The sequence below is a fragment of the Cornus florida genome, unplaced genomic scaffold (assembly GCF_030987335.1).
Source record: "Cornus florida cultivar Cherokee Brave unplaced genomic scaffold, ASM3098733v1 CherokeeBrave_3.0.0_Hap2_Chr07, whole genome shotgun sequence".
Classification (NCBI taxonomy): domain Eukaryota; kingdom Viridiplantae; phylum Streptophyta; class Magnoliopsida; order Cornales; family Cornaceae; genus Cornus; species Cornus florida.
In genome coordinates this window covers 29797015-29820000 of record NW_026775577.1, presented here as the reverse complement: position 1 = coordinate 29820000, position 22986 = coordinate 29797015, and the positions used below count along the sequence as shown (strand labels likewise).

General features: G+C 34.4%; 1 long non-coding RNA gene across 1 annotated transcript; it reads left to right on the top strand.

The window, feature by feature from the left end:
• Positions 1 to 8111: 8111 nt before the first annotated feature.
• On the top strand, positions 8112 to 11417 carry LOC132266923 (uncharacterized). Its single transcript, XR_009468770.1, has 3 exons — positions 8112 to 8508; positions 9441 to 9587; positions 10107 to 11417. It is a non-coding gene; the product is annotated as an uncharacterized LOC132266923 (long non-coding RNA).
• Positions 11418 to 22986: the final 11569 nt, after the last annotated feature.

The following is a 22986-nucleotide window of genomic DNA, read 5'->3' as shown; positions in this document are numbered from 1 at the left end:
TTACCGCAACCAAGCCTTTCTTTTTTGATTATGTCTTTCTTTCTGAAGGGCTTGCGTTGCGGTTCATTACACCAAAGGCTTTCAGTGAACTATTGAAGCTATCAAGAGGACAAATGCTGACGGTGACGAAGGTTACCGACTTTCGGTGGACGCGGAGCCAACGAGTTCAGTCGAACAGCGTAACGAGTCTAAGGTTACAGAAGCAAAGCGTTCGCCAACTTTGATAGGCATAGCATTGCAAGCAAATAGAGCCGAGAGCTTACCCTTTCTTTCTATTAGATAGAGTCGCGAGCTTGTTGTAGTCAGTCCGTGAAGGGAGAACCTTGCTGCTTACTTGCTATATTCCCGCGTCCTTGCATGGCTCGCTCCTTGTTGGAGCCTTGCTTCTCCCTTCCCCCCTCTCCCCGTTCTACCGTCCAAGGTTGTATGGAGTATAGCCAAGTGGTAAGGCATCGGTTTTTGGTACCGGCATGCAAAGGTTCGAATCCTTTTACTCCAGATTATGAACACCCGGTCGGATCTGTCAAGAACGAGCTGACGACTACAGGGGAAGCGGCTAACAGCAGTCCTTGAGCCCAGCTTGTAGCAAGCCAAAAGTGTGAGTTGAGCCTACTTTGCTAAGAGAAGAGAGAGACAGGAAGGCCTCATCCAAAAAAAGGAACCTCTTTGAAAGACCTGCACTTTGAGATCCATGTTACGGATACAGAACCTGAGGGTGAGGAAGAACCCGCTCTCGAGATAGCTATGGCAGAGCTTTCTGTGAAATACCCCTCCTTATGTAAAGCCTTAGTTAGCCACCTGAGACAATGAACGGCGTTCAGCTGTCTCCTCTGTGCTGGCCATCAAATTCACCACAGAGGCCGGTAGGACTGATTCTTTTGACATTACTAAGGCAGAGAAAATCTTAGATCTCGTGGTTAGCAGACAAGATGATCAACTTACCACCTGGCCATAGCATCCCTTCTCCTGATGAACTTAAAGGAAAAACATATTGCAAATATCCCCGGTCTTGGAAACATAATACTAACAATTGTCTGCTGTTTCGAAATGTCATTCAGGACAAGATCGAGAAAGGTGCCCTCAGATTCCCGGATCAAAATAAGGAACCTATGGGGGCGGATGCCAATCCATTTCCAGCCTCGGCGGGGGCAACATGATCAATATCAGACCTAATGTTTCTCCCCGAAAGAGGGTCGATCTCGCAGATACCAGCCAGGCGAGAACGTAAAGATAACAGAAAAATGGAGATCAATTCCAGAGGACAGATCACACCTGACCAGCCAGACAGGGAGACCAGTCTTGCAGTTTGGTGACTTCTCCGTCAACCTTAATTGCAACATGTTCTTAACCCTTCCATCCACTTCAACAACCGATGCGAGCTTTTCTAATCATTTCACTTAAGGGGCTGGGAAGAAAACCAACTCATAATTGGGCGTCTAAACTGAGAAAATACAAGCGTTCCGACAGCAGCTACTCCAGTCCCAAAATAGAAACTTTTACGAAATAAGTGCAAGAGTGGCGGCTAAGTCCGTATATCTTTTTCAGACAGCGGGAAACTCAGTCATTACCAGGAGCACAAGCTTTTTTCTGTTTATTCAAGTGCTCTCTCTACTGATAGAGTGGTTGATTCCACGAAGTTTAATCCCCCTCTCTCAACTGGAACTAGGTAGGAATGCTGAAAGAGTGAATCACTTCTAAAATGAATTATATGGTCTCTAAACGGCTTCAAAACATCTGATTGCAGCATAGATGGGTCACGCCCAGTTAGAGGTGGGTATCCGGTCCCGCTGCAATAACAATAGAAAAGGTTGAGTTGGTTCTGTTCGAATAGGTTTTCTAGTTAGATCCTTAATTTAATTCCGAAACTTCAGTATCTTCGGTGAGAAGCGGGATACACTCATTTCCAGGAAGATGGCTCTTTGTCAAGCGGATGTCGCGATCCTTTCGATTCCTATTTGACATGCTTCCGTCTATAGTAGATATTATGATGATTCTATTCTACCGATTTCATAGCTCGCATGAAGAGTAGCTTTCAGGGGTAAATTCGACCACTTTCAAGGCCAAGCACTACCAACACATCTGCTCCAATGCCTGAACTTCAGGGCAACCTTAGTCTCGCCCTTACCTTCAGATTGTTGAATGAAGAAGAAACAGACTTTATTGAGGAATAGAATGGATTAAGAGTTTTGTTCGAGAGGGGCCAGATCCACTAGCGGAAGTTGAAGAAAAGGGTTACTCAAATGTGGTCAAGTGTCCTGGTGCTTCTTTTCTTTCAGTATTCGATAATACATAATGAAACAATTCATAACACTTTCTTGAAGCTGTATCTGACTCACTTTATCGCTACGCTTGAGCTGCTATTTCAATATGTAGCCGAATCCGCTGCAACATGTAGCTACATCTGCTGCATTCGACTATGAAATGGATTGTTTCATCTGGTTCATCGACTTATCGAAGACCAATAAAGGAGTGTTGTAGAATCTTATTCAAGCTTCTTAGTATCGGACTCGCCTGCTAATATAGGTATGGAATTTTTCTCTGAATCTGGTTCACGCTTCGGGATCATCTGCCTCTCAAGCTTCATCGTTGCAATGCAAAAAGAGCCATCTTCTGGCAACTGAGTTTATCCGCTTCTCAATGATTCAAATGCCCAGACGAGCTAGCTTAACGTTCGATCTCGATCTCACTCAATCCGTAAGGCGCAGGTTGTTTTGAATATGAAATTCACTTGGCTGATGTTTTCCCGGTCCGGTTCACCAGGTTTGACCACGTACTATCATGAATTTGATTTCATTATGTAAGAGAATGAAAGAATGAGAATCAAGAAAAATAAAGTTCAGAAGTGATATCACACAGCCAGTTCAGTCATTTGACATCTATAGCCGACTAAACTATTTCAATTGACTGCCCGTTTTCTTAAGGAAAAGTAGGTTGACTCATTTCGCTGCTATAGGAGACTCCACTTTTTCAATTCTTTGGTCGTATAAGTGCGGAAATTGGGTTTACAGCTTTTCCAACTATATCTAACAGCATTTTTGCTGTTTTCTCTTAGTCTTCTTAAATAAAAGGACGGTTAGGACGATTTTGTGGGGTTTTTAGCCCAACTTCCACCTTTGCTTGGAAAGCTATGTTGCATGCATCAATCACTATGAAGGCCATTCCCCCAACTGAGTCAGCAACAGGAACTTGAACAAGGGATGCAAACTATTTCTTTAAACGCGTATATAATGCCGCTGTTGCCCAACCTTTAGGTATTGGTAGAGAGGACCCCATCTAATGAAATGGGTTACGAACGCGTAGCTTCACCATTTCCAGTGTGTTAACAGTTCCCCTCTTTTGTCAGCCAGGATTGCTCCTTTGTATCGTCAGTGAGATGTAGGATCAAATGCTTGTCTCATTCCGTTCCAACCAAGTCTAGTGGAAGATGTAGGTTGCCTTCCGAACGAACAGTAGGTACAGCCTAGCTTCGAGTCCAGTTTGATTTGAATCAATAAATAATACGCCGTGAACAATACAATAAAAGGACTGCCCTTAGAAAGACGCAGCCAATCCAATGAAAGAAATAAACTAAACTATAGGAAATGCAATCTAAATGTAATTACAGCAGACTTCTGCCGAAAGCATTACAAAAGCTAACCCGCGAACAACGCAAGTCGAACTGCTCCATATATTCTTACTGAATTTCATGGTTTCATCTTTTGAAAGGTGCGATTGAGACTAAGCTAAATAAGTGGCAGAAGCATGAGCGAGCTCTCACTCTGATAGATGGATGATAGTGGCTTTTTTTGCTAACCAGCGTGTCCTGATCAATAGGTATAGATGTTTGCTGCGGGTAAACCACTTTTCATTCCAGGAGTTCTAACATTGACTGAGCTCAGATAAGTTCTATAGTTTTTTTGTCGTCTCTTTACCCTTGTTGAGCTTCAAGTTCCAAATCCGTCGTCGTAGCGAAGAAGTTGACGAGTTAGATAGACCAACCTATAGATAGCTTTCTTTGTGTGCGGTCAAAGCATGTAATACGTTTGAAAAGGTGGTGCGTCTGGTGGTGACAAGAGATGCTGTAGGACTGACAATATCTTCATTGTCATCTTCATGTCCATGGAAATCGGCCTTGAGATCATCCAAAGAAAGAGCAGTAAAGAAACCAGAAAACGATTCATTTGGAAGCATTCGACAAAAGAAAGGCCAACTTCGGGTTTTAGGCACCTCTAGGTAAATTCCTTATCTAGCTGTTGTTTTGACGAAATCTCTTTCCCCATGGAAAGGTGAAAGTCCAAGCTCTAGATCTCGGTGGATGCAAGTGACTTGGATACCGAGCTCCCAATTGAATATCTGCTCTGAAATGCCTCCTGGCGTCATCAAGCGTTGTACGCAAGACAGTTAGCGAATCCCCCCTATACACATAAAATGATGCAGAAAGGCGGATCCGGAATAGGCTCTCTCCTGCTGCTCATTTGCGCTTTTCTTTCTTCATTTCCGAAACTCTTTATATAGGAGGATAGTTCGAATAAGGCAACGACCCTCTTTCTTCGAACTAAAGGTCAGGTCAGTATGTTCCTGGCCCTTTGCTATGAACCCCTACTAATAAAATAGGACTATTTCATTAATAAACTGCGCTTTCTTTACCTGAATAAAGAGATGATTCTAAAACTGACTGCCAAGATTTGATTGAATTTCCACTTTCATTCTCCTACCCGACTCTCTCAACCGGATAGGCCTCATCGAGAATTCTCATATAATAATAGGTGAGAGCATCTGGTATCCTGAGACTACAGACTTGCATTTGACTCAATAGCCAAAGGGTTTTTCAAGTTAATACTGATCGATACGAGAGAAAGTCAAGGCCCACATATCCTACGTGACTGTCTGACAAGCAGATTCACCCTCTGGCCCCGCCCCCTGTATTCAGATCTAAATCGAAGCGTATACCCCAGTCATGCAAACCCGAATCTAGCCCCCGACCAAATATATGTCTTTGCGGATCAACAAAACTGAATATACAATAGGTAAAACAACCAAACTTGCCCCGCCTTGCGTTTTCACAAGCGGATAGGAATTCTTGCTCTATGTTCCCAGTGCAAATTGATAGAAAGGGCTGGAAAGCGCCTACACCTAATGTAAATCCGCAGGCCACTTCCTCAAGAAAGGGGCAAAAGATTTGAGGTTTCTATCCTAAATGGTCACACAAGAAAGCCAAAGCTTCCCACTAACTCATCAGTTGGAAGCACACGGGAAGGAAGGGGATTCAAATAGGCGCTATTTCACCTTGCTTTCTCTTTTCTGAAGGCTCCAAGCCCCCGATAAGAGGCTTGCCCCTTAGAAACTCTCTGGTCGGCGCCCTCGCCCTCCGGCCGAGCTGCTTAAGAAAGAGCCCTTGCCCTCACCGCCGGATCCACCTTTGAGGAAAATGTGGAATATCCTCTTTATCTAATCGAATAAACTTTCCATTCAATGCCCATTTGCATGACCTTAAAGGAACGCTATACCCCCTTGTTGATGGATGGACTCTCTTTTCTTCAATCGTCCGTTTTCAAGATGGAAAACGTCCTTTATGACTTCTCTAATCAAGAAATGGCTTCCCTACTTTTGTAGAAGTGATCTTCCGAGTGAGGAAAGTCTCGGTAGGTGGTAGGTTGGTCAAATGTTATCCCTGTAAATTCGGGCCAAAGCACAAAAAGCAAAATGAATCTCAGTCTCTGGCCCAGCCTCTGCCTTCTTGGCCTGCAAGAAAGACGTGTGGTTCTGTCCGCCTTCTCTTTCTTCTCGGTCGGTTGGGATCGATAGTTGGTGTAGCGATGATGGTAGGTTGGTTGGATCACAAAATCTACTAAATAGCTTCTTGCTTGGTCTGCCTTTCGCGCCTTTTCTCTTAATAAAGTGAGTTTCTCAATTACACACAGCATAAAGAAAAAGTTATTAGGGCGGGGGCCATGAAAGATACTAGGAGGCTTTGCGTTACAGCCTTTGCGCGGTGAGGTTACTAGATGCCTGTTTGAAGAATGCGCTTTTCCTTGCATATACTGAGATTAGGGGGTGAGGTTGTTGTAGAAATGGTTGGCAATGCCTGGTACCGGAACCAGCATGTTGAACAGAACTGTTGCCGGGGTATTTCTGACCTTGTGTAGCGTGACGTAGATAAAACAACCCGAAGGACCATATGCGACCGATTGATAGAGGTCACGAGTGGCATCTTTGGTCGTCGGATAAGAGCACCGCTTCCTCGTTCCTTCGTTGAAGAGTTATGTATTGTGCATAAATAACCAATCAATAACATTCAATTAGGTAATTCACTGCAACAAATTGGTGCAATTGTCATTACTCTAAGTGTAAGGTCTATTTTTTGTTTATACATAAATTGATTAATTAAAAGAAATAAGTCTGACAATTCACTATAACAAATTACATAACTTCACTTACATGTTATTGTGCATAAATACATCCAGTTAAGTAATTCAGTATAATAAATTGGTACAAATATCATCACTCACGTACTTATTAATGTTAATTTTAAGAAAGTGTCACTGGATTATATATGAGCTATGATAATTAATGATATATATTTTCAAACACAAAATCATTTCAATGGGCATTAATGTGCTTCTTGCACATAAAAGCTCTGTGATGCCAGCTGAGATTTTGCAGGTTTGACAAGATCAATCTTGACACGGTTTCATCAATGTGTGTGGATCCTCTGCAAATGAATCTCTTCACGAGCAGCTGATTCTCTCTCTATATATAAACATATATAGCCATTCCGACATTCTCTTCCTATAGCTGTATGCAGATTTCTCCCTCTCTCAAATTGTTCCCTCTCCAATTTATACCTCTTTATTCTCTCAACTGCCTATTTATTACAAGAAAAATGTCATGTTTAATCTCTCACTTCTTTCTTTACTGAGTAATAATGCTTCAGAAAATTAAATATTACTGATCGACTACTATTTTTTCTAAGCTCACAAATAACCCACACATTTGATCTACAAAAAACTGAATCTTAATTTTTATTTTAAAATTAAAAAAATATCACTAGAATATGAGTTATGATAATTAAATGTGATATTTTCAAAGGGACTCTCAAACACTAATATCATCTATTTACTTTTCAATAATTTATTTAACTTTTAATAAAAAAAAAATTTCCTTCCAGCGAAAGGTGTACTGTACTGATTCATGTAAGCATCATGAGCTGCTTAACTCGTGTATGGTCGTGGGTTGCTTAACTGGTGTTTACTATTTCAGCATGCCCATAACCATAACCATAACCACAACCACAATCACAACCACGTTTTTGATTCATTAATATTTAGGTACCAAGAAAAACTAACCTCCATTGGTTTTGATGTAAAATAATTTTTAAATTTTTTATTTTTATTATGAAAAAAAAAATTTAGTAAATTATTTTAAATGTCCAGCAAACTTAAATCTTTATCAAATATCAAAAAAATAAATAAATAAGTATTTTGAAAAACATATTTTAGGGAGACTAAATAATAAACAGTGTCAAGGTGAAATGAACTGCTTCAACTATTAACTTTTGTTTTTTTTGGTGCAAAGCCGCGCTTACCAAGGATACACCGGACAAGTCGGGAATGATAAGAGAGACTAGCAAGGTTCGAACACTAGTCGGGCTGAAGCCAATACCAAACCCTTAGAGCATCTCCAATACTAAAATGCCAAATTCGGATGCCAAATCTATATTTTAACAGTGCTATAATGTCAAAATGTTATATTTTAGCAATTCTGCTCCAATGATGAAAATGTTATTTTTTAACACAGCCACTATTCTTTTCAACTACCATTCCCACCATTCATATTTGCATCAATAATGTTAATATTAGGCACATTCCAAGTCAAGTTGTAGACATTAGAAGGAAATTAAAATTAAACTTAATTAAAAAGAATCAAAAATCTAAAATATCTGGTAAAAAAAGAACCCAAAAAAAAAAATATATATATATATATATATGTGTGTATAAATTTTTTTCAAAAATTTATATATATATATTATATATATATGTATATATTATATATATTTGATTATATTAATATTAAAAATATATATATATTTAGGGCAAATCATTTCAGCCTCCCAAATATATATATAGTTTTAGGGCAAATCATTTCAGCCTCACAAATCGCCTCCATCTCTATTCACTCGTTCTCAACTCTGAAATTGCCCATCTATCTCTCTCTGCAACTGCAAACTACAAAATCAACAACAATCAGAAGTTCAAAACCCAAATCTTTCAGTTTCCATCGCCCGCAAGGATTTCCTTATATGGTTTAGGCTGACTGGTGAATGCTGGAAAAGAGACACATTCCATATGGCTTCAGATTTTCTCTAAAGTTAGAGATAGAAGTCAACCCTTGGATTCTTGCTTTCACTACTGACGGTAAAATAAGGCTCTTCTTTGCGCATTGAGTTTCGGGTTGTACAAGGGTTCATGTTACCTGCAATCGAACACGGCTGCTATGGCCGGTTCTCTCTCTCTCTGCAATTGCTAACTTGTACGTATAGGTTTTGTTTTAATTTTTTTTCTAAATCAACCAATCAAGGTCTATAATTCTTGTTTTGCAAACTAAATCCCTATTTAGTGAAATTTTTTATGATCTTTTTTAAATATATGTGTGTGTATATATATATATATATATATATATTTGAACTCATATCGGCGTATCATTTCAGATTGTTCAAAAAATCAAAATCCATATTCAGTTTCCATCGCCCCTCTCTCTTTCTCTTCTGAAATAGTAGTAATTATTTCTGGTGCTAGATTTGATTGGTACCAAAAATGGTAAAGCCAAATTTTAACAAGTAATATAGTAGACCATTAAAGACCACAAATTTTAACCCATCTATTATATTTTGAATTAACAACTCTGAATTAACAACTCAAATGATAGGTGGGTTGAAGATCTCTTACCAACTCATCCAAGCCCGAGGGCATCAACTATAACTTTTGAGTTGTCATATTTATCAAATTTTTTCTTTGGGGTCAAAAAGACCTCAATTTTTTTTTACGTTTACTGAAAAGCTAAAAAGGACTGCGTGGCATCAGAAAATCACATGCCTCTTTTTGACCGGTCAATTTTAAAGTTCATTGTGAAAAGACCATAGTAGCCTTCCATCCTCATTTAAAATACCACCATTTCACCACCACTTTCAGACTACGGATCTCTCATAGTTCCTCTCTCTCTCTCTCAAAAACAATTCTAAATTAAAATACTCAGATCCACCTTTCCGTCTATATATATATATATATATATATACACCTCATAAAAAACCCTAATTTTTGTTGGCGATTTCGTTTGTATCTTTTTGTTTTCTCCAGGTAATCTTTAACTCTAATCTGAATCTAATTCCTCTCTTCTTCTTTTGATTTGTTCTTTGGGTGGTTGTGATCTTGACTCTGATTGTGTTCTCTTATTTTCAAATCTAGATGTTGTGCAAATTTGAGGCTAAATGGCTGGTACGAAGCAAAGTGAGAGACACAGCTCTTTTCTTTGTTGTGACAAAGTTGATTTGATGCAGATTGGGTTCCTCCCTTGTAAGAGGACAATTAATGGCATGAGTAGTTTCGGAAAAGGTATATATATATATATATATATATATATATATATATATATATAATTTATTTGCTTAACTTTTAAATAGAATAGTTTCAATTCGTTTAATCTTTCTTGTGACGTTGATCTTAGATATGATTTTATGAATTTTAACTTTGAAATACTCGAAACTCCTTTTGCTTTAGCAAACTGGGTTTTTTTTTTTTTTGGGTTTATTTATTGAAATTGGTATTACCCTTTTTTGGATATATTTATGTATCCTATATATATATATATATATATATATATATATATATATATATATATTTGATTGTCATTGCACTGCCAATGTATCTTATGCATGTTTTGTTACTTGTCATTACGTGTGTGTCCATTGCACTGACTATGTATGTTTTTCACTTGTCATTAACTATGTATCTATATATATATATATGCTTGACATTGCATTATGTATATGTATGTTATGTTTGTCAGTCACATGATTAGATAGATTGCCTATGTGCGCTTTTGTGTGATTTCTTTCTTGCTTTACTATGAAGGAAAACAGGCAACACTTCGTAGCAATGGAATTGCAGTTGAGCTCCCTTTGAAGGAATGAAATTGCAACTGACGGAGTTCAACTGGAATTTTAAATACTGAGATACAACGTCTCATGCCTGAAGGTTTTTTTTTCCGTGGTTGGCACGCAAAGGCAGAACCGGCATAGTACCCACCTCATTGATTGAAAGGAACAATTGAGGATAAGCTGGGAAAGTCAAACTTTACATAAAAAAAGTAGTAGTTAACTGAATTCCTTTCTACAATATCAGACTTCAGACTTCTTTGTTAATTGTTATATTTTTATATTTCATTTTCATTAAGATGAATCTAAAACTTATATGTCCTAGTTTCAAATGGCTATGATCTACTAAACAAGCAATCTCAATGATTGGGTGTACTTGTTTATTTGAACGAGGAGAACTTTAGAACACTGACAAATGTCTTTTTGTAGCCTATACGTATTTGTATTTATATATATATATATATATATATATATATATATATATGTATAATTTTTTTTTTGGAAGCAACGTTTACAATCCAATCCGGTATTTTAAGTGTTGAGTTAGAGTTTAGTTGAACCATTAATACTAGTGGAAGAGAAACAAGGGGGCTTGTAACTCTAATTTTACCCCAATCTTGAGGTGTAGATTGTATTCTTTTCGGTGTGGAGTTTTTTTTGTTTATGTGACTTGTTATCTGCTTCTGTTCTTTAACAGAACAAAATGGCAGCAGCAGTTTTTTGGTTTTTTTTTTTATTTAAACCCGGCAAGAAAAAGAAAACCGCCGTACGGCATCTACATGGACAAGAACAGTAACCCATACATACAACAAAGAAATACAGACAAAACCAAAACACACAAAACTATCCAAAGCAAAACTAATCTTCCAGTAATGTCAAAATTACAGCCTTGACAACAACCTATATTTAGAGGGAGTTGGCATAGCCAAGGATCGGTCCCACCAGCAAGGAAAATAGAACATCGAAAATATTGGCCCAAAACGTCAACCATGTCATAGGAAACTCAAACTTTACATAAAAAAAATAGTAAACTGAATTCCTTTCTACAATATCAGACTTCTTCGTTAATTGTTATATTTTTATATTTCATTTTCATTAAGGTGAATCTAAAACTTATATGTCCTAGTTTCAAATGGCTATGATCTACTAAACGAGCAATCTCAATGATTGGGTGTACTTGTTTATTTGAACGAGGAGAACTTTAGAACACTGACAAATGTCTTTTTGTAGCCTATACGTATTTATATATATATATATAGATATATATAAATATATAATTTTTTTTTTTTGCAGCAACGTTTACAATCCAATCCGGTATTTTAAGTGTTGAGTTAGAGTTTAGTTGAACCATTAATACTAGTGGAAGAGAAACAAGGGGGCTTGTAACTCTAATTTTACCCCAATCTTGAGGTGTAGATTGTATTCTTTTCGGTCCATAATGATGTGGAGTTTTTTTTGTTTATGTGACTTGTTATCTGCTTATGTTCTTTAACAGAACAAAATGGCAGCAGCAGTTTTTTGGTTTTTTTTTTTTTTAAACCCGGCAAGAAAAAAAAAATCGCCGTACGGCATCTACATGGACAAGAACAAGAACAGTAAATCATACATACAACAAAGAAATACATACAAAACCAAAACACACAAAACTATCCAAAGCAAAACTAATCCTCCGGTAATGTCAAAATCACAGCCTTGACAACAACCTATATTTAGAAGGAGTTGGCATAGCCAAGGATTGCTCCACCAATAAGGAAAATAGAACATCGAAAATATTGGCCCAAAACGTCAACCATGTCATAGGAAACTCAAACTATACATAAAAATATATATATATAGTAAACTGAATTCCTTTCTACAATATCAGACTTCTTTGTTAATTGTTATATTTTTATATTTCCTTTTCATTAAGGTGAATCTAAAACTTCTATGTCCTAGTTTCAAATGGCTATGATCTACTAAACGAGCAATCTCAATGACTGGGTGTACTTGTTTATTTGAACGAGGAGAACTTTAGAACACTGACAAATGTCTTTTTGTAGCCTATATATATATATTTTGCAGCAACGTTTACAATCCAATCCGGTATTTTAAGTGTTGAGTGAGTTTAGTTGAACCATTAATACTAGTGGAAAAGAAACAACGGGGCTTGTAACTCTAATTTTTCCCCAATCTTGAGGTGTAGATTGTATTCTTTTCGGTCCACAATGATGTGGAGTTTTTTTTGTTTATGTGACTTGTTATCTGCTTCTGTTCTTTAAAAAAACAAAATGGCAGCAGCAGTAGTTTTTGTTTTTTTTCCTAACCTGGCAAGAAAATTACTGTACGGCATCTACGTGGACAAGAACAGTAAATCATATATACAACAAAGAAATACATACGAAGCCAAAAGACACAAAACTATCTAAAGCAAAACTAATCCCTATTAATGTCAAAATCACAGCCTTGACAATAACCTATATCTGGAAGGTGTTGACATAGCTAAATACCAGACCCACCAACAAGGAAAATAAAACATCGAAAGTATCAGCCCAAAACGTCAGCCATGATGTCATAGGACTGCCGGAGACAACCGAGCACAACATCACAAGCACCAGAAACGTCAGACTCAGATATAGTGCTTAGATGCAGCGAATCCATCCACTGAAACAACTCAGAACATGAGATCGAAAAAAAACAAACTTTCGATTTAACTCTCTCTCTAAATGGCAGCAGTAGTTAATTGTGTAGAGATGCGTGCCCCATTGCACCATTGCATTGAAATAACTGACCACATAACTCATGGCTGTCTTTTCAACATCCTGTGCAGCGCACAGTCTTTGCTATTGGGGCTTGCTGGATAGGCATGATTCGGATTTTATGCCCATGGTGCCTCCTATCGTCGATAGGCCGTATCAGATATGGTTCGGGGAGATCAAGCTAAGACTATTGAAGCCATGAGAGGCTTAGGATACCCTAGGTTGACGCCATCCGGAACTAGCATTGCATGGCATTTAAGGCTTGTGATATATGTATATTTATGCATTTATGTATACAAGTTGCATAATGTATATATATTTGTGTAATATGATGACGTAATCAAGGATCCTGTGCTGGCATTTCATCAAACTAGACACTTGCAAAATGTACATCATTCATTTTTTAACACCAATTATATGATTCATATGAGGATGCCGTGAACCTCATACAAATTTTCTTGAACCAACGGGGAGGAAAAAATTCACAAGGGTTTCATTATTAATTTCAAGGAGCTCAAAAGGGTTCAAAATGGTCCAAAATAATTATATCCTAGAAAACTATAATTTACATGCTGATTGTTGAATTAATGTTGTCGAGCTTTTGTTTAATTTAAATTATTTTGTTTCTTTTCTATGTTGTCAATGTCATTAACGAAAAGTACAAATCACTTACGAAAATGAAGAAAATGAAACCAAATAAATAGTTATGAAAACTGATATGAAGAAGGAAAAAAAATATACAGAAGGGGGCAAGAGGAAGAAGTTGTACCAAAAAAAAAAAAAAACGATTCAAGAATTAAATTTTATTCAACAATTTTTTCAATTTTTGAAAAATGAAAATTTTAATTACTTTTATTTCACTTGGAAAAAATGTCATGATTACCTTGATAAAATATTAAGAGAAAAATATAGCATTTTATCTTAAACAATATTTAAAAAATGTAAACCACAGTTAGCAGGAACAAAATAGAGAATTTGTCGTCTAATATTATTGTTGTTGGCATTATTGTTTTCATAATTAATATATAAGTGTTTTGAAAAAATTTGGGGGCAGAGGGCAACTAAAATTTTATATAAATTTTAGATGTTACAAATAGGGGTATTTAAATAACATAACAATTATAATGGGGGTATAATAAGAAATTGAAATCCCCGGCCAAAATGGACTATAAGGAATGTTTTCCCAAATTTACTGGTGGCTTATAACAAGATACAGTGAGAACAACGGTCCCTTTTATTTAAATGGTACTTGGTTCAACGGTCCCTTTTATTTTGGGTGGGTTTGGTTCTGTTTGTTTTGTTAGGCTTGGCTTTGGGCCGGGTTTGTTGCCTTTGGGCTTCTTTGGAGGTTTTCATCTCGTTTCTAGTACCCAATTTGATTTACTGGTGCTTTCTTCCTTTTTAATAGAAATTGGAGTTACTGGTGCTTTCTTCCTTTGTCATAGGAGCATAGGCCAGTACTATGTAAATTGAACCACTAGTATGTTTGTTTCATTATTTTAGTGACGGTAAGAGCTTCATATTATATAACATTCTAATTTTATTTGCCTTTTTGCTAAAAGAAAAGGAAAAATAAATAAATAAACATTCTCATTTTAGATTAGAAATAGTTGGTACAAAGAGTCAACTGAAATTGTAGTGGTAAATTAGGAAAGTCTAGCCCAAAGACTATGGGCAAGCCTAGTTTCTAAACTTGTTAACTATTTTCTCCATACTCAAATTAAATTTAGAGTTTAGTCCGCCTAGCTTAAGTTGAATAAGTAGTTTGGCCCATCCTAAATATGAAAATTTATTGTCTGTGGCTATGAAGCATGAGATTAGGAATGACAATGGAACGGTTTGAGGTCCGGATCTCATTTTTCATTCTGTTTAGTTTTTTCACCCTGTAACCATTCCACAACCGTACCCCATAACCGACCCCCACCCCCACCCCGTAATAATTAAATCCATCAAGCATTTTTCTGATTGTCTTTCAATCTTTGACTTCCAACGAACAATTATTCCGGATTCAAGTTCCAGCCCCCAGCTAGAATCCAGGACTAGGAGAAACAAAATACAAATCAGAACAAAATTAGCAATAGATATATATACAACAAAGGAAGATGACATAGTACTGACAAAAAACGAAAAGTTACACAGACAAACAGGACTAGAATCCATGTTAGGCTTCTTTATCCAAGTTGGTAACTAAATTTATAACGAAACAGTGACCTCAAACCCTTATTTGATCATTTTTTTTTTAAATTTAACGCACTTATATAGTATATACTAAAAAAAAAAAATGTTATAGGTGATATTTGACAAAATTTAAACATTAAGGGTGTTTTTCTCACTTTGTCATCTCCATGGGACGTTTGACAAAATTTCGTCTTTCTCAAATTGTTCTTATTTCTTGCCGATGATACTGTGTATACTTCCAAGTTACTACTGAAGAAAGGTTCGAAGCATACTTTTTATCCGCGGATGACCAAGTGTAGCTAGCCCTATCCAGCTTCTGGCAGGCTTGAACCATTACGCAGTGCATGTACAAAACCCTCCTTAAGAGACTTTTTCAACTAGGGGCAAGGAAGTAAGGAGAAGCTTACGTGGGCTAATTCGAAGAAAGATAGTTCATTCCCTTCCTAGTAGTAGATAATTTTCTTGTTAAATGAAAGAAGTCAAAACCCCTCTCAAGACTGAAGAGGAATTCATGCCAATAAACTTTACTGTCAGTGGTTCTATTTCAGGCCAAGGAGAAACAACTATTGGGAACAAGACAGCTAGGGTTCTAGCTTCTTCTTTCTCTTTATACTCTGGATTTCAACTCTTTACTATGAAATGTTCGCATTGTTTGATTACCTCAAAATTGTAGGAAAATAAAAGGATTTTTTTTATTTTTTTTTGTAAAATTAAAGTTTTGGATTTTTTTTTTTTTTTTTCACAAAGGGTTTTAGCTGCTAGAAGTTTTACATTCTTTGTTCAGTCACCAAAGCTTGATTTTTTCGTCCATTTTCTTTCATTAAAATTTGTTGAGATAAATTGAAGACATAAATAAGAGGTTCCATTTTTGTATTTAAATTTTTAGAATTGATTGAATGGTTGCATTCAATTTCTTTTTATTATCAATTTTCGAGAAAAGATTATATTTTGTTTTATTAAAAAAAATTTGGGAGAAATCATAAATACTCTCTTTATTCCTATATATAATCGTAAGTGTTTTGATTCTACAAAGAGAACAACATTAGTCTTAATAAGTTAGTAAAGTCTATCCCCTTTTGAACCCAATCATATAGTCGGAGTATGAGGTAAACTTCTCTCACATTAGATAGTACTTGAAATGAAAGAGTGAATCACTATTCCTCCTCGTACAAAGTCAACTTGGTTGGTTGGTGAGAAGCAAATGAAATCACTACCCATTATATGTCAATAATCTAACAATAAACCACTACAATCTATCCACATGTTTACAATTTGAGAGATTCTAGAATTGAGTTTTAAAATCCCACAAACTTTAATTTATACAAAACTAAATATATGTAAAAAAATGTGTCTAGACATCTCTACATATCTATAGAGTACTCGGGGAAGGGTCACAATTTTGTAGAGGATCGAAGTAGTACGTTCCCTATGCGTGCAAGACAAACTGCTATACTATTTTTTGTATCTTAAAAATGATTACATTCTGATGCAAAAAAAGTCACTAATAAAAAAAGAAAATGATACTTTAGTTTTGGTGGTTTTACATATCAAGGTTTTAATATTGTATTTTGTTTCATTGTGGAAGTTTCTTTAATTAGATGCATGGATTTTTTGGGATACATCTTTTTGGATGACTACAGTATTAATTGATTTTAATTGCATGACTTTTTCATTTGATTTTGTTGAATAAAATTTGTTCCATTAAGAGATGTACTTCTGAAATCTGGTTCTTTTGGAAGGGTTTAGTTATTAATAAATTTCTTTTCTAAATATGCGGTTTGTTTTGTGATATAATACAAGGCAACTTAATTTTAAGAAAAAGATGTAACTATATGTGCAAATAGTGTTTAACTATTCACTGGTGAGCAGAGAGTAGTATACTCACTTTTATTCATAACCTTAGAATATAATCTTACGACTAATTGAAAAATAGTTATTTCAGGTAATTGTCTTTCTTTTAATTAGCCATTAATTATGAAATGACTATATTGATTTTTTTTAAATAATAATAATAATAATATTTTTAATCTGATTAAACTTTAACTATGCTCTTTTTCACCATTGTCGGTCCGTCACCACCATCTACCTCCTCCCCCGCTGCCAAGACCACCTCCCCCAGCCACACCACAACACTGTCGCCTTCATCACCACCATACTGCCACCCACCACCACCACATACACTAATAATTAACTTGGATTATAGTTGTGAATTTGGCATTAATTTGTAAATTTAGTAATTCTTAGTCAAAAGTAGCCATCAAATCTATGGTGGAGGTTGTGGTGGTTGTGTAACAGTGGTGGTGGCTGTGTGGTAGGGGAGGTGGTGGCGGGGTAGAGGTGACAGTGACAGTAGGGTGATTGCAGTTCATGGTTAAATATATTTTTTTTTCTTTAAGAATATATCTAATATAGTTATTTCATAATTAATAGCTAATTAAAAGAATGTTAATTTCCTAAAATAATTATTCTCTCCAGTAGCGCTGTTGGATTAAATCCTAAGACTATGAGTAAAAGTAAAAAGCAAGTATATTGCTCCGTACTCACCAGGGAGTAATTGAACACTACTGACTATATATGACTGTCTAAATTAATTGTTGTTGTAACAATATTTTACAACAAGTTTCAATATTTTAATTTAGTTTGGAAGGCAGCTGATTGATGTTCTATGTCATGTTTAGGGACCTATGCAGAAATTTTGTTAATAAATGAAGACTAGTTTCAATATTTGTTTTTCCCAATCTATAAGTTATATTAATAGGTCCCTAAACATGACATAGAACATCAATCAGCTGCCTTCCAAACTAAATTAAAATTCTAATGGTGATGATCGACACTATTAATACTTGGTGATAAGTCTCACGAGATTGACGAGATGGGTTTCACCGACTCTCACACGATGACGATAATCACCATTATTAAAAAAGTAAGATACAGGTACGATTTAAACACACAATTATATATAAATATAAATTTTTATTTATATTTATATATATCTATTGAGTAATATTATTATAAAGGAAAAATTACATATAAATGGAGTCAAAGTTCCATATTTACTTAGAGGCTGAGTCAAAGTTCCATATTTCTCTAAAATGGATTGCTGAGGTGGCACATGGTTTTTTACTGTTTAGAAATTGTGGTACCTAAAATACCCTTCCGCGAAGGTATTACTTTTTCTTCGAAGGTACTACTTTTTTGAACTGAAGGTACTACTTTTTGGCGTCCAGGTACCATATTTTTTAAACATCCGCGAAGGTACTACTTTTTCTCCGAAGGTACTACCTTTTTGAACTAAAGGTACTACTTTTTTGAACTGAAGGTACTACTTTTTTATTAGGGAAGGGCATTTTAGGTACCATAATTTTCTAAACAGTAAAAAACCATGTGCCACCTCAGCAATCCATTTTAGAGAAATATGAAACTTTGACTCAGTCTCTAAGTAAATATGAAACTTTGACTCCATTTATATGTAATTATCCCTATTATAAAACTTAATTCATATCTAATTTTTATACTAAGAATTGTAATGATTTTTATATTATATATAAAGTTATTTCTCAACTTTGTCATAATAGTATTTTTATTTTAAATGAACAAATATTATTTAATGTTTCATTTGTGATCATACGTGCATAATGTTAATTTTTCTTCAAGAAAAAAGTTGAATACTTCAAAATGTATTAATATTATTTTCAAGATTACTGATTAGACTTGTGTTAAAAATATTTTGAAGTGTCGACCTAAGTGTTTAAAAAGTGCCAGATATGTGTTCGAGGAATGTTCAATGAGTATTGATATTATATGATACAGATATAACTCCATTTTAAAAATGTCCGTGCTTCATAAGTTTCAATATTTTGTTTTCGTTCAGTAACCTATTATAAGTGTTTTCAGAGAGAGAGATTTACTTGGCTGGATATTTTATTAATTTTTTTGTATTTATTATTATTGTTTTCTAGTCAACCTTTTTTTTTTTTTTGGTTAAAATTTTCTTGTCAACTTTTGCTTGGTGGGCTTCTTTAATATTTTCAGCCATAGAAAATCAACATCAATAAATAATGTCATAGCATTGAACTCCACTTTATATTATCTGTTATCTAGATAAACATCTATGTCTTGTTGATCAATTCATTAAAAAATCACAAGCAATCATGATTTCCGTTAATTCTCAATTCGCATTATATTATTATTTTCCTATTCGATAATCACACACCTCTCTTGTTTTAAAAAAAAAAATTTCATTTCTTGGGTCTAAAAATTTGAAAATAATCGTGGTAAATTGGCAGGCTATGTGATGTAATTTGCATTAATCTATATGTGGTTTCAATTTTTATTGCTATTTCTTTTTTTTCTTTTCTTTTCTTTTTTTCTTTTTTTGTGGGCATGCTCATGAAAGTTTTTGTTTTTGTTCCAATAATTAAAGACAATGTCTAATTTGAGCATAGCAAAATTTTATGCCATGACATATTAGGAATTAACGAAATCCAAGTGCTTTCATTCTTTTAACTCATATTTGTTTTTGTAACCTTTATTTTGCTATTGTGACATTTCTCAACTCCAAATCTTAAACGGAATGGATTTTTTTTTTTTTTTTTGTTAAAAAAAATTATTTAAGTTTAGTTAGTTTATCTTTCTCAATTAGCTTGAATTGTTTTTTGTCATTAAATTTCTTAATCTGTGATACCATCTGCATAAGCTAGTGACATAATTCAAGTCATTGGTGCGTGAAGCATGGTTCTGATCTGCTATTTGTATGCCTTGATAAGGGGTTTTTTTTTTTTTTTAAGTTGTCTCATGTTATTTATGATTGTTTGCTTGTGAACTCCAGAATAAAATTTTGACGTGACAAAGTCTCTTTGATACAGATTGGATTTATTTCTTGTAAGAGCAATTTTTGGCTTGAGTAGAGTAGGAAAAGGTATATATATGTATATATATATATAATTTATTTCATTAAACTTTATTGCTCAAATAAGATGTCTTATTTAATATACATATTGGCTGGAGCACTCACGAAAGAAAATTGGTTTTCACCATAAATGAAAGGAGTCATAATAGTAAAAACAATATTTAGGTGGATGCCCTACCATTAGGGTTTAAAATAACCTAAGGGTGTATTTACTTTCACTAATATTACATCTTAACTCAAGTTCCACTTATACTTAAACTAATTAATTTGAAAACTTAGTAAAAATAATTAATTTGAAAACTTAGTAATAAGCCGACAAACAATAAACTCATTTCTGTTTGTACATCACTGGTAGCATTTCAGACAAAGGCTTTTGAAAACCCTTGCTCTCCTCTCTCTCATCTACTCCACTCTGCAATTTAACAATTTAAAAATACTTACTGTTTCATAGACATTTTTCTCCCCAACTCAATTGAGGGTTATTGACTTACCGGTCAATTCATACTCTATTTATAGACATTTTCCCCCTAACAAACTGTTAGAATACATTCTAGTGAAAGACTAGATCTACTCTCTTAATATTCTTTTAAAAATTTTAGAATTTTAGAATATTATTATTATTATTGTTATGTTTCAGAATCTTCCAACTCTTTCTCCACAACTTTGGACGACTATGACCTCCACATCTCCATCCTAACGGATGGTTAGTATGGAAGGACACGAACACTTTTAGGAGTAGATAGTCACAGAAGGTGCATGGTACCAGAAACTGACTAGGACATCGACAAATCCAATGAAGAGAAAAAAATATTGATTTTTAGTTTAAGGAACAACTTTGTATTAGCAAATAATTTATATTGTTAATAATAAGATGCTTGAAAGTTATGAGTTCAAATTCTTTTGAAGTAACATTTTTTCGACAATTGCCAATTACATGTGGGAAGAAGGAATTGCATGTACTGAATTATGGAAAACTCTTAAGAGACTCATTAATTCTATAAAAATAGAAAGAAAAAAAAAAAAATTATAATAATACTATCAAATACTTGGAATTTAAAGGTTAATTTGATTTAGTATTTTGAGCCCAGTCCTAGAATATCAAGTAATGAAATTTCATTTAATTCAATTGTAAGCATTCTTTAAAAGAAAGGAAAATTATGGGAGGGTTTGATAGAGACAGAGACACAGTGGAGTAGATTAGAGAGAGGAGAACAAGGGTTTTAAAAAGACGTAGTCTGAAATGCCAAAAACTATGTAGAAGCAGAAGTTTATCGTTTGGTGGGTTATTACTCAGTTTTCGACTTAATCATTTTAAGTATAAGTGAAACTAGCGCTAAGATGTAATGTTTGATATATAATTCATTCATCTATGGCCTAAAAGCCATTTAGTGAAAGTAAATACATCCTTAGCTTATTTTAAGACCTAATGGTAGGGCATCCACCTAAATATTGTTTTTAGGTTCCCCTTCTCTTTTATGGTGGAAACTAATTTTCTTATTAATGTATTATGTAAGTGCTACTTTTGTAATGAAACAAACTTGGAACTATACTCGTTTCATTGGACAATAAATGATATTTATCAATGCAATAAAATTTAATTGGGACTAACAAATAAGATCCAACAAGTCTAATTTAAAAATAAAATTGAGGGTGAAATAAAATTTAATTGTAACTAACAAACTAGAGTTGTCTCCTTTTCTATTTATCCAAATAAATTGAGTTTCAAAATCAAATAAATTAAATTTAATAGAAACATATGTCTATGTGAACGGTTGTGATTGACTGGGGTCATGAAGTCCTAAATTATGTAATAATAATTTATGGTATTAAGGCTAACAAATAATATCTATCAAACAAAATCTAACAAGAGTCTAATTGGAACTAGACTTGTTCCCTTTTTTTTTATTCCAATCAATTGGGCCAGAAAATCAAATAAAATTTAATAAAGGAATGTTAGATTTTGGTGATCAAAACTAAAAAAAAAAAATTGCCTAACCTTAAACCCAATAAAAGGTAAATAATGATCAAACTTAGAAAATAATTGCCAATAAATGACCATTTAACCTTATTGTCTAAAATACCCTCTCTTATATAGTCCCTTCTTTGTTTTCTCCAACCCTGTTTTGAAATATCAAGTTTCAAAAGCCATGATATTAATTTATTTCGTTTTTACCATACATTTAAGTCAAAATTCAAGAAATTGCTATAATCAGTGGCCGAGCCAGGATTTTAATTCAGGGGCATAGTTTAAAAAATAAATAAATCAATCAACTAACATTGTAATAACACGAAAAAAGAAAAAAGTTAAGAAGAAAAAAGGAAAGAAAATTGAGATATATTTGAAAGAAAAAAATTTAGAGTATGATTCAAAAAGGAAAATTTGATTTTTTTAAAAAAAAATTTAAAGAACAAAAGAAAAAAAAAAATTAAGATAATTTTAGAAATTAAAAAATTAGGGAGACACGATATAAAATTTTTTATATATACAAAAAAAAAAATTATAAATTAACTGTATATATTCTAGTGGTTGGGCCCAGGTCACACGCATGTGCCCCTAGGCCTTTAATTAGCTCCGCCATGGGCTATAATCAAACCACTTATAAATTTACACAGGAGGTTTGATATTTGATACAATGATTCACTCACAGTGCTTTGAACTTTAGATCTTTGTACTATTGGACTCCCTGTTTTTTATAATGCTCTTGGTGGCTTTATATGAATACTATAGACTGAAATATATGATATATCTCTTTAAAATCTAACAATTTGTGTTTTTTTATCTAGAGAGGTACTGGGCTAAGTCGATGGATCAATTGAGTGTTGACGGTTGACGGTTTCATTAGTGGATTATACACAAACATATATATATCATAGGACCTATGATCCAACTTGAAGCACAAAGTGTAAATAGAAGGAAGGGTGTTTTGGATATTAAAATTAAATAATTGAGGCAATTTTTTTAAAAAAAAATGGTCACTATTTACCTTAAGTTTAAAATCACTAAAATAAATAAATAAATAAATAAAATTGGACAT